The sequence below is a fragment of the Poromitra crassiceps genome, assembly GCF_964638095.1.
Source record: "Poromitra crassiceps genome assembly, chromosome: 1".
NCBI lineage: Eukaryota > Metazoa > Chordata > Actinopteri > Beryciformes > Melamphaidae > Poromitra > Poromitra crassiceps.
This window is the reverse complement of record NC_139623.1, coordinates 55,757,805-55,770,893: the sequence shown is the minus strand read 5'-3', so window position 1 is coordinate 55,770,893 and position 13,089 is coordinate 55,757,805.

Genomic DNA, 13,089 nt, shown 5'->3' with positions numbered 1-13,089 from the left:
GATAGCCCACCTGGGCCAAGGACATGAGGGGGGGGGGGGACACACATGCCCTCAGCGCCACAGCATTCGAGATGGGAATCGAACCCTGGACCTTCTTGCTGTGAGGTGACAGCACCACCATGCCCCTATATATATGTGTCTATTGTCCAGTGGTTCTCAACGTGGGGTCCGTGGACTTGGCCCAGTCACAGCTTATCAATGCTGCACCATGCAAAACTTAATGTGATTTAATACCACATGTACTGTGGCACACGCACGCATGCATGCACACGGGCAGTCACACATGCACGCACGTACGCACGCAAACACACACGCACGCACGCATGCGCACACACACACACACACACCTGACCTTTTATCATTTGCTTTCATTCAATCTACACATGGTTTTGCAGACACTATAAGTGCATAAGAATGGGAACTTTTCATTTTAGTAGAACTTATCAGAAAACCACAGGAGCGTGTCTATGTTCCCACAGCCCTATGTTCCCCCAGCCCTATATTCCCACAGCCCTATGTTCCCACAGCCCTATGTTCCCCCAGCCCTATGTTCCCACAGCCCTATGTTCCCCCAGCCCTATGTTCCCCCAGCCCTATATTCCCACAGCCCTATGTTCCCCCAGCCCTATGTTCCCACAGCCCTATGTTCCCACAGCCCTATGTTCCCCCAGCCCTATATTCCCACAGCCCTATGTTCCCCCAGCCCTATGTTCCCACAGCCCTATGTTCCCCCAGCCCTATGTTCCCACAGCCCTATGTTCCCCCAGCCCTATATGTCCACAGCCTTATGTTCCCACAGCCCTATGTTCCCCCAGCCCTATGTTCCCACAGCCCTATGTCCCCCCAGCCCTATGTTCCCACAGCCCTATGTTCCCACAACCCTATGTTCCCACAGCCCTATGTTCCCCCAGCCCTATGTTCCCCCATCCCTATATTCCCCCAGCCCTATGTTCTCCCAGCCCTATATTCCCACAGCCCTATGTTCCCACAGCCCTATGTTCCCCCAGCCCTATGTTCCCCCAGCCCTATATGTTCCCACAGCCCTATGTTCCCACCAGTGTTAGGCAGTAAAGCGTTACTTAGTTATTGTAATCAGATTACAGTAACATTACTTAGTTACCCTAATCAGTTACAGTAACACTACTGTAATCGGATTACTTTTTAGCAACTAACTAATGTAAGGGATTACTATTTCAAAAACACTAATTATATTACAGTTACTAATCCAAGTAACGCTGAGTTACTTCGTTACATCATTGCATGCCAGAATGCAGTGTTTTTTGGCTTTATATATGCAGAAAAACAATACACAAACACACATACACATATATATATGTATATATATATATATATATATATACATACCATTGATAGTACAATATAATACTCATTGACTTTGACACAGCAAAATTAAGCTCACTTCCTGATATTGTTTGATTTTGTTTGATTGGATGAATGGATTTTCCTGGTGCATTGTGGGAAATCTGTTCAAATCTGGAGCCGGGAAAACAGGAAGGGGCGTGAGCGTGGACGGGACTCGGGGGAGGGTCCGAATTGCTCTCTGAAAAATTTCCTCCTAGCCACGACAGCCATCTTGTTCAAGTTGTTTTCCCCGCTAGCTTAAGCTTGGCTAACGAATGTTGCTAACGTTAGTTGCTATTTGCTCTCAAAACACAACCCTATGTGAAACATATATGTAATCCAGGTGGTATATATACCCGTCGCAGATTTAACGTGATTTAGATGAGTGACAGCCGGTAACACAGTTCTACTGTGATGTCGCTCCAATAAGACTTGGCTTACTTCACATTTACTTTTACAATAAAAACACATTTATGCAATGACTTTACATAATGTAGGCTATATTTATGTGCATCATCCTACCTGTGCAGCAGGGGAGAAGAAAAGGTACAGAGAGAAAACTATATCATTCTGGACAAACTTTCACCAATCTAATCTCATCATGACATAGGGATAGGCTATATTTTTCTAGCCTGCATTTAGAACATTCTTTTCACTTTGATCTTGCTATAGTGTAGCGTATTTACATGCTTACAGTATTTAAACTGCAGTGAGATTGGTTTGAGAAGCATAATAATATGGAATATTATATATGGAGACAGACGGGGATGAAACAGGGAGGGGAGGAGCTCAGATCGCTTTGGTCGGCTTTTCTGACCGGACTGGATCGCTCCGTGGAATTGGAGCTTAAAAGGGAAGCTTGTGATTCATTTACTGCACTTCTCCAATGAGCAGGTTGTGCATAATTTTACGCTTAACACGTTCACTGCCGTCGACGAGTTAACTCGTCAAACAGAAACCAACCGTTGACTGCCATCGACGAGTTAACTCGTCAAAAATAAATAAATAATATAAATAAAAAATATGGGAGCTATTGAATGTGTATAACCTATTTTACCGACCCATTAAGTGCCGACAGTGCTCTCCAGATTAGAGAAAGTCGAGTAAAAACAGCAGGAAAAAGCGTGAGGAAACCATTCTCATGAGAATGGTTTGGCGAAAACGCTTTCGCGCTGGGAGCTGGCGCACAACGGTGGGGGATTCCAAAAATAGACTCTGGGTGCAACACACTTTGAAACACGCAGCAGAAAGCCCAGAATCGCACGCAGCTTCATCCCAGCTCACAACCGAAACCCCAGAAACGAGCGAGCCCGATCCAGACTCGCCCGACGAGCGGCCGCCAGGCAGCACAGACAGGCAGCAGAGACTCGCCTGTGACACACGCTGCAGAGCCGCCAGAGACACACCCACGGAGGGAGGAGTTTGCGGGGTGCTGTGGGGGTGCTGTTATATTGGAGGAAATTACTGTTCAGAACTATTGTTTAGATGTCTGATGTCTCACTGATGCCAAAAATAAATGGTTAAAGTGACTGTTCTGCCTGTTCTATCGAATTTCACAAAAATGCATTTATCTCAGCGTTCCTTCTCAGACGCTGAAACCATGCTGTATTCAACTGCTAATGCCTACATAACAGAACATGATAAAAACTAACTCTTTTAGACAGAGAAAGCACACATTCTATTAGTTCTTTTGAGATATTTTGTGTTCACAAAGTCCTAGCAGAAAATAATCCTCGGCTCTTGAAAGATGAGCCAGAATCCTCAAAAAACCCCATTGGCAGAAGCTACCTACTGTATTGGATAAACTGTTGGCAGTGAATGTGTTAAAAGGCGTGGTTATAATGCTTAAGGCCGCGTGTAGCGCCGACACCAAAATATCGAGTGGGCTGGTCCACGCCCACTAATCTGCGCTGTGCCTGGCACTAAGCGCTGTTTTTAGGCTGTTGCAACGATAGAGCCCAATGTGTTTTGTGCTCTTCATGTGCGAGTCCAACAGCAGAAAGCAAAGAGCCTCACGGTCGTTGCCTGGAACAGGCCTAAAGGCTGTTACACACCAAGAGCAATGTAAATATACATCACGAAACTGCGGTGCAAATTTTGACCGACCTGTCAATCACAGCAACAGATGTGGACTAGGGATGTCGATGTCGCTATTTGACTGTCTGTGCCCCATTAAACCATTACCACAACAAATGCTTTATTTTTTTCATTAGAAAGTGTTTATTTTTTACATCTACAAGCAGAAGAAAACACAACGAAACAAAACAAAAAGACAAGTTGAATCCTCCAGCCATCTAAACAAAAACATTCCTCCGATAGGCTATACTGCTTAGAGCTGCACACATTGCATATTAAGGGCACATCATGACGTGTATGAGCGGATGACAGCCCAGGCTGCAGCGCGCACTGATGAAGTGCGCATCACTACAGTATCTTCTCCTTTTAGCAATAGTCTTACCCACAGTGGTTTACTGTACCTGCTTTAAATGCAAATCAATCGAAACGAATACAAAAAGCTTATAATGAAAATTGGTGCTGATGGAACAAACTTCCATTTGAAAGACATCAAAGAGCGGCTGCCGTGCGTAATTATGCAGTAGCGGAGAGCCGGAAAGCCCGAAAAACACAGCAGTAAAGTCACACACACACACACACACACACACACACACACGCACGCACGCACGCACGCACGCACACACACACACACACACACACACACACACACACACAAATACAGATGCAAGGTAGGCTATTTCTTCTGCCCTCTCCTTTTCCCTCATCCACTCCTCGTCTCACTTATTTCCTTTCCACTGGTCTGCCCAGGGATAAAACATGAGTGGTGTATTGTTGATTTATTTATTTATTTATTTGTCTTTAGCCTATTTATTTATTCTATTCTATTCTATTTCTATTCTATTGTATTGTATTGTATTCTATTCTATTCTCTCTCTAGTTGTGGGTTGGGTTGGGTTGAGATTTGCATGTGTCCTGGGTGCTCTGAGGCAACGGGGGATTTTTGCGCTAAGAGGCGATGGCGGCAGCTACCACTGGTAGCTGCCGCCATCGGTGTGTGAATGGGTGAATGTACCTACTGACTGTAAAGCGCTTTGGATAAAAGCGCTATATAAATGCAGGCCATTTACCATTTACCATCTTCTATCATTTCATGAAAGTGGCCCCCGGGCAAAGCAAGTTGAGTATCCCTGCCATAAGGCATGCATTTTGCGGGGACACGCCTGGTTTGGCATAAGACATGCGTTAAGGCGCGCAAACTGGCCCTCAAGCGCAATAAGCGAATAGCGCTTGTACGACAATAGGGCCCATTATGTTCAAAATGTGTTTTTCCTCATCTAAAATATTGTCAAATGGCTGATGTCCAACTGTTACGTGCCCTTTAACTATTGACAATTGACAACATGATCAAAACAGAAGACTCAAATATGAGGACCCTCCACGTATTTTAAAAAATCCCCAACAGTATTTATTTGTTTTGGGGTCACCCGTCTTCCACAATAAAAGGTTGACCTGTGACCCCTCTCTCCATTAATCAATGTAGAGATGAATAAATAAGAAGGACATGTGGCAGCTGGCGTTCCAACAAGCTGTGTACAACTGTCCAAACCACTCCACAGCCATGTGCCAAGGGGAGGCCTAGAGATCAGCCAAATGGAGTTTGAAACCTAAAGAGTGACCAGGGGATTGGAGAGGAGAGGAGGGGGCGGTGGGCAATCTGCTACGGGTGTGGGGGGTCTCAGAGGGAGAGGATAGAAGAGAGGAGATGAGGAGAGCAGGAGAGGAGAGAACAGGAGAGGGTGAAAGGGCAGGAGAGGGAGACAGGAGTGGAGAGAGTGAGGAGAGGAGAGGAGGAGAGAGAGAGAGACCGGACAGGAGAGGAGGAGAGAGTGAGGAGAGGGCAGGAGAGGAGAGGAGGAGAAAGAGACCGGACAGGAGAGGAGGAGAGAGTGAGGAGAGGAGAGGAGGAGAGAGAGACCAGAGAGGAGGAATGAGCGAGGAGAGAGAGACTGGAGAGGAGAGAGAGTGAGGAGAGCAGAGAGAGGGGATGAAAAGGCAGGAGAGAGAGGAGAGGAGAGAGGAGGGGAGGAGAGATGGCAGAGAGGAGAGGGGAGAGGAGAGAGGAGGGGAGGAGAGGGGGGAGAGAGAAATGAGAGGGGGAGAGATGAAAGGGAGAGGAGAGGGCAGGAGAGGAGAGGTAAGAGGTACTCAGATGGAGATAGTGGGTAATCTGTTGCAGTGGGTGGTCTGGGACGTGAGAGGGGTGAGGAGGCAGATAGAGAGGACTTTTGGGGAGAAGCAAGAGGAGAGGAAGGCAAATATGACGGTGGTCTCCAAGGTGAAGAATTTGGAGAAGTGAGAGGTTTTAGAAGGGGACTTGAGAAGGGGGAAGAAAAAAATAAATGGGGCGGGCTGCTGTTCTGTGGGTATCTGGGGAACAGTAGTGTGATCAGACCACCCGTCAGGATCTTCACACACACACACACACACACACACACACACACACACACACACACACACACACACACAAAATATATAGGGATATATCGTTAAGGAAATAACGATACTACTACTCTTGATACTGCTTATTGATCCGGTATTTTGATTTTGGTCAATAATGATAAATAAATAAATAAACAGTGCCGACTTACTCCCTTTTATATAAATAAAGGAGGATTCATAGGCTGCGCGGCCTCGCCGCCATACAGCTTGACCCCTGTGCGGGCTCGCATATGCAGCAGCCCGCAGCTCGGCTGCCTATTGGCATGCGCATATTGCTCAATTTGGTCAATAATGATGTCACTGATGACATCACTGATGATGTCATAGATATAGATATACAGACAAACATTGCCCACTTGCTCCCTTTCATATATCATGTCACTCGAGCACTCAATGTCATCAGTTGGGCAATTATGCTCTGCGCATGCCAATAGAGCAGGTGAGGCCACGCAGCAGCCGAGCTGCGGGCGAGGCTGAAGTTGAGCAATTGCGCGCTGAGTGACGTCACTCAAGCACTCCATGATGTGATCAGTGATGGTCACTTGTAATTGTGATGACATCAGTGATGCGAAGTAATTGTGCACTGCCATGCCAATAGAACAGGCGAGGCCACGCAGCAGCCGAGCTGCAGGGCGGGCGAGGCTGCGCAGCAGTTTGTCAGTTTAGGGCGGCGATCCTCAAAGTCCGGACTCCGGTCCGCATCCGGACCGAGACGCCGTCCTATCCGGACCGAGCCCTATAACCTACAAATTAGGGATGTTCATCAATTATCGAAAATCGATAATTGATCGTTAAGGATTGGAATCGATCCTGTGGCATTTGGATCGATTTTTTAATTATATATATATATATATATATATATATATATATATTTTTTTGGGACTAGGTTTGGGTGGAATTCGTTCCTCCTCGCCCCACTCCATTGCACAGCCGACTAACGTGAGGTGGAACTTCATAGTCTCTAGTTTTCTGGCTGGGCACGGGCCTTTGTGCCAACAAAACTGTTTTAAACATGGGAAATTCACACCGGCATGCGCCGGGGACAGCGGTGTTGGAGAGGAGACACATTGAAATAAAGAGTTCATTGAGGAGAACACGTTGTCTTTCATATTTTCTGCCATAGGCATTCATTTTGTAAAAAAAAAAAAAAATGAAAATTGAAAATTTTCTAAGTATTAACTCATTCACCGCCAAAGACGTCTTTGACGTGTTATCAGGAATAGCCATCCACGCCAAAGACGTGTTTGACGTGTTTTTGTTTTTATTAGTGCAGCGCGTAGTTCAAAGACTTCCCCAGCCTGTGACATGTTATCAGGTCCCTAGCCTCAAAGTCAAGCCGACAACACGTTATCAAACACATACCGCAGCTGTTGTTTTGAAATGAGCAGGAGCAAAAACAGAAAACAGAGAAACGTTCTTCCTTGTGCAGAGGAGAAACGCCATTGAAACACCCCTCGGCGCGCTGCACGAGCTGATCGGCTTGCTGCAGGGCAGCGGACATCGATCAGTTGTCAAACCCGTGACCAACATGATCGATCCTGGTCCCTGGACCCCGTTCCTGTGTCCCAGCCCGAAAGAGACGAGACGGAGTCACAACTGTGTGAGGAGGAGGAGAACAGCAGCCTCGCCACAGAAATGGCTTTCACACAGAGCCAAGCAGCACGGCCACTTTCCTGTCGAGGGCGAGGAAGACTGGATTCCAATGCGACAGGACCCGGATGATCTCGCGGTAAGGAGTGTGTGTGTGCAGGGCTCGACATTAACGGCTGCCCGGTTGCCCCGGGCAACCAAAAAAAACATGGGGCAACCATTTCTCGGTCTTTGGTTGCCCCAGGGGCAACCACGATTTAACATGCAACAAAATATGTACAGCAGCAAACAGCAAAATATACACCAAATAAATGTTTTAATACTTGTTGTGAGTGACATATATGTGACATTTTATTGCTGTTACAATCGAAACGATGTTACTAATTACCAGTCGGAACCTACGTGATGCATGCTGCACGTGCGGTATGTTTAACGAGTACTGACTGGGACAGGTGGGGCTGCTCGCACACAATCACAGCGGCTGCAAGACGCAAGAAGAACCTCGTCCGCCCGCAGCCCCGCACAGAAACAAAGGACGAGGAAATTGTCATTGAGGTGAAATACCCGTGCGTCTTTGAACGGGACGGAAAACGAATGCTATACTGCAAAGCATGTAGCCTACAACAAGCGCTTAGGTCTCATATGCTTCCCGCATCGGCGAGTGTCCACACGGAAAAGTTAGTTAAATCAGCAGACGCGCCCCTCCACAAGGCTGCTGTGCAGACGGTTTTCGCCTGGCTGTGCACACCCCGAATTGTGTAACTACGTGGACGCGGCTGGGCGGACAAAGTGGAGTTTTCAAGACTCCAGCTCACTTCCGCGAGCAGAAACCCACACACAGTGTATAAACGCTCCACACGTTTCCTCGTCAAGATTCAGTGTCTCTCATTTCCGTGCGACAGCCCAAACTTCAAGCATAATTCCAGCATAACGCTATACTGCAAAGCATGTAGCCTACAACAAGCCTACAACATACACCTCGACCAGGACATCCTTCAAAAACGTTTTACCACCGCGTATATGTGCTGAGAAATGATTTGCATCCCTGGCCTGTCAGCCTCTCATACGGGGTGAGAGAGAGAGGGATTGCAGGGCCGCTTCTGGGCCTTTTGGGGCCCTATGCAACATCAGAGTGGGGGCCCCAAACCACTGTCATCAAATGAATGAACATGAGGAGGGCAGGCCCGGCGTTAGGGCCGGGCCTGACCGGGCCGGGCCTGACCGGGCCGGGCCTGACCGGGCCGGGCCTGACCGGGCCGGGCCTGACCGGGCCGGGCCCCCCCATTTAACAAACTGGCCCCCCCATTCAATTTTTTTTTTTTTTTTTTTTTTTTGTTGCTAAAAACGTTTTTCTGTTTTAAAGTTTAACATGGAATCTGGCTGTCATTAGGCATTGATTAACTCAATGCTATTGCTAACTGTTACTTTGAACATCCATTTGCAATGATTCTGGCTGGATATTAACTATTGTAAATTTGTCACAATGAATGCAATTTGTGCACAATGTGTAAATACACTTAATATTAATTGTTTAGGCCTAATTATTTGTAAAGTCACAACACATTAGAGATGTGTGTAGTTCTTCACAGATTTAGCCTCTTCATTTTGCTCTCAAATGCACCAGGTTGACGAATTTTACTTTAAAATGTACAAAATCTTCTTCCGGGGGAGAATCCCCCCGGACCCCCCTTGGGTAGCTTGGCCCCCCCAAGCTAGGGGCAGGCCCCCTCTGTAACTTGGGTCTGGAGCCGGGCCTGGAGGAGGGTAGGCTACTTAATTATCAATAACGCTTTTAATTAATAAATTAAGCACAATATGAACAATAACTGTTGAAAAATATATGAAAATGAAAGTTCACAAATATTAGTTAAATCCTTTCAGTGCAAATGCATTATAAAAACAAAAAATAAGATTTGTTTAGAAAACGAAATGACACAAATTTATTATTATTATTATTATCATTATTACTACTACTACACCCGGTGCGCACACTGAATAGGCCTATTATACTATACTATAGATTATTATACTTACTTTTCTGTCACATCGTCATTATTAAGCCGGCTTATGACTGCATAGTATCTTAATTACTCAAAATATAAAGCGACTAAAATTGGGCAACCATATTTTTATTCGGGCAACCAAAAGCTCTTGCCAGGTTGCCCCTCCGGCAACCACTTTTAAAAGTTAACGTCGAGCCCTGGTGTGTGTGTGTGTGTGTGTGTGTGTGTGAGAGAGACTACACTGATCTCTGCATTCTATTCTATGATCACACTCACTCACACTGAGTAAACTGTATTGTTGAATGTAAAATAAGCACTTCATGTATATATATATATATATATATATATATATATATATATATATATATTTTTTTTTTTGTCATTTGTGTCATAACGAATAATATTTACATGTCTGATGTCAATACAGTTCAAAATAAAAGAATTGAGAGCGAGTTCTGCCTGAGATTGTGTGATTTACAAAAATGCCATTTTCTGCAATTTCTCTTCTCAGAGAGACCTTTTGCGTGAAAACAGGGTGTATATAAATGGCTATAAGTAGAGTACAGAACATGCTAAAATTGCCAGCGTTTTGGTTATTGCTCCACGACGGAGCGCCATGGCGACGAAGGCTCCCCTTCACAGCGTTCTGATCCGTCTGACACAGATGAATCGGAGGAGGAGAAATGGGTGCCACTTGGAGAGAGCGATGACGATGGTAAAAAGTAGCCTATTTTTTGTATCGCGTTTGAGATGAAATGATCACACACACAACATTCGAGTATAATTGTCACGCATTGTTTATAACTTATGCCGCCGGCATGACTCGCTTCACGTTTCCTCTTGCCAGCTCTCCCTCTCAAGGGAGAGCTCTGTCACACTCAAGGGAGGGGGAATCACATGGATACGTCAAACGCGTCAAACCGCGTCACACACCCGACACAGGCGAAACATGTGTCACATAAACATTTCAAAGTTTACAGCACTAACGTAGCTATTGTGTGATCTTCTGTGCTAACGTTAGTTATGAGAGGTAACGTGACAGCAGGTAACGTTACAGCACTCGTTATTCCTGTGTGTGTGTGTGTGTGTGTGTGTGTGTGTGTGTGTGAGAGAGAGAGAGAGTGTGTGAGTGTGACCACATAAGGGTTCATTCCATTTGTTTATGCTTTTATCAAGCTAAGCTAAAAATCCACATGGCAACTGTAAAAGTAAATTATTTATTTGATTTTGTGCACATATTTATCATACTTTGATAAATACTGCGGCCAAGCCTCATCTGTCAAGAAACCCCAGGGGCCAGACTCTCTCTCTCTCTGTAGCCGCTCACTGGGCGGGATGGACCGACACAGCTCCCTCAAATACATTCTCTTATTTTTTATTTTTTATTTATTTATTTGGGAAAACAAATACTGTATAATGTGTCTGATGTGTCACTGAGGCAAAAAATAAAAGGCTCAAAAGAGAGTTCTGCTTGAAACGGTGTCCTTCACTAAAAACCTCTTTTTCTCCTATTTCCTGTTCCAAGGAGGGCATTTTTAGTGAAAACAAGCTAACTTCCACTGCTTGTAACTAAACAAGGAAACATGGTCGAGTTTCAGTTTTTTACAAGGGGTAAGAAGAGAGTCTCTGCTTTATTGTGAGATATGTTGTGTAATTTTATTCCTAGCACAGAATATTCTGTGGGTCCTGGAAGATCAGGAAATATGCTCAAAATCCTGGCACTGGGAGCACACAGACCGAAATGACCCTGGCAGAGAATGAGTTAATATGATCGATAATCGATAATTGATCGTTAATTTTCACCGATTATCGATTTTGGAAAATTTTCAAAATGAACATCCCTACTACAAATCATTGATAACTTACATTTTCACGGACCGTTTCTATTTTAACCGGCACATGCTTTTATAGTCTTTACAGTACTACTGGTTTATCTGCCAGGAAGCTCACAGACCAATGCATGCACTGTAAATCATCACACGTGATGCTACTCGGCCAATCAAATAAGCGAATCGTTTCTTTTTGTTGTTGCTTCTCAGTGGTGCTGCGAGAGTGTGACACATGTACGGAGGGGAGGCGAGAGATAGTAATTTCACATGGTGTGCAAAGAAACCACTCTTACATGTCCATTCATTGTTCTTACGGGCAGATCAAAACCATTATGTCTCGTGTGACGTGCGGTGCGATCCTGACCTGTCTATGGAAGCGCCACACATGAGCAAACACACATACACACACCAGGGCACACTCACTGCCCAACGCAACAGCATGCGAGGTTTGCATTGCAATTGCATTGTATTGCAACCTCACCTCCTCCCCACTGACCATCAGCATAGGATCGCACCAGGGGTGTGTCTCCAGCCCCTTCTGGTACGACCTCTACACCCACGACTGCGTGGCGACTCAAACCTTGAACACCATCGTGAAGTTTGCAGACGACACAGCGGTCGTGGGGCTGATCTCCAGGGGTGACGAGATGGCCTACAGAGAGGAGGTGGAGGCCCTGGAACAATGGTGCCAGGACAACCACCTCTCTCTAAACGTCTCCAAGACCAAGGAGATCATTGTAGACTACAGGAGGGGGGGGGGGGCACACACCCCCCAATCACCATCAACGGCACAGTGGTGGAAAGGGTGGACAGCTTCAAGTACTTGGGAGTCAATATCCACCAGGACCTGACGGGCCAGCCACACCACCACTGTTGTCAAAAAGGGCCAACAGCGACTAAAGAAGACGCCTGAAGAAATTTGGGCTAAGGCCAAAAATCCTCAGGGACTTCTACAGAGGCACCATTGAAAGCCTGCTGATGGGCTGCTTCACTACCTGGTACGGGAACTGTACGACCATGGACCGCAGGGCGCTAAGAAGAGTGAGGCGCGCGGCCCAGCACGTAACAGGATGTGAGCTGCCAGAACTGCAGGAACTGTACAACCAGCGGTGCCTCAGGAGGTCCCTGAAGATCATCAAGGACACAAACCACCCCCACAACAGCCTGTTCTCCGTTACCCTCAGGGAGGAGATACAGGGTCCCAAAGGCACGCACAAATCGCTTGCGAGACAGTTTCTTCCCGCAGGCCACGAGACTCCTTAACACACACAAATAGCTGCTACCATTATGTACAATATGTTCAATTAGGTCTATGCTAGTTGCACCTGTGCAAACAGAATTAATGTGTGTGTAATAACAATAATATAACTAGGTTTAAATTATGTGAGAAAGAAAGAACTATGCTATTTGCCCATATGTGCAGTGAAAATGCACTATGTTGTAACAGAGTCTACAGTACAAGAATTTCACACGTGATACTTGTACTACGGAGTAGGGCTGGGCGATATGGCCTCTAAAGAATATCTCATAAATGCTCAATTTAACCCTTCAGGGTTCATACACATTTTGACCAATGGATTTCCATGACTTTTCCATAACTTCTTAACCTGTATTTTATGCACACCTGGGGTAAAAAAGAAGAAGAAAGAAAGGGCAGATGTAGTGAGCAAAGATGGATGATTTAATATTCCATAGCTCTGACCTAAGCAAATCTGACATCACTATTGTGATATAACATGATTGTTTTAGTAAAGTGTATCACTCAATAGTCAATACAAAAAATAATGGCT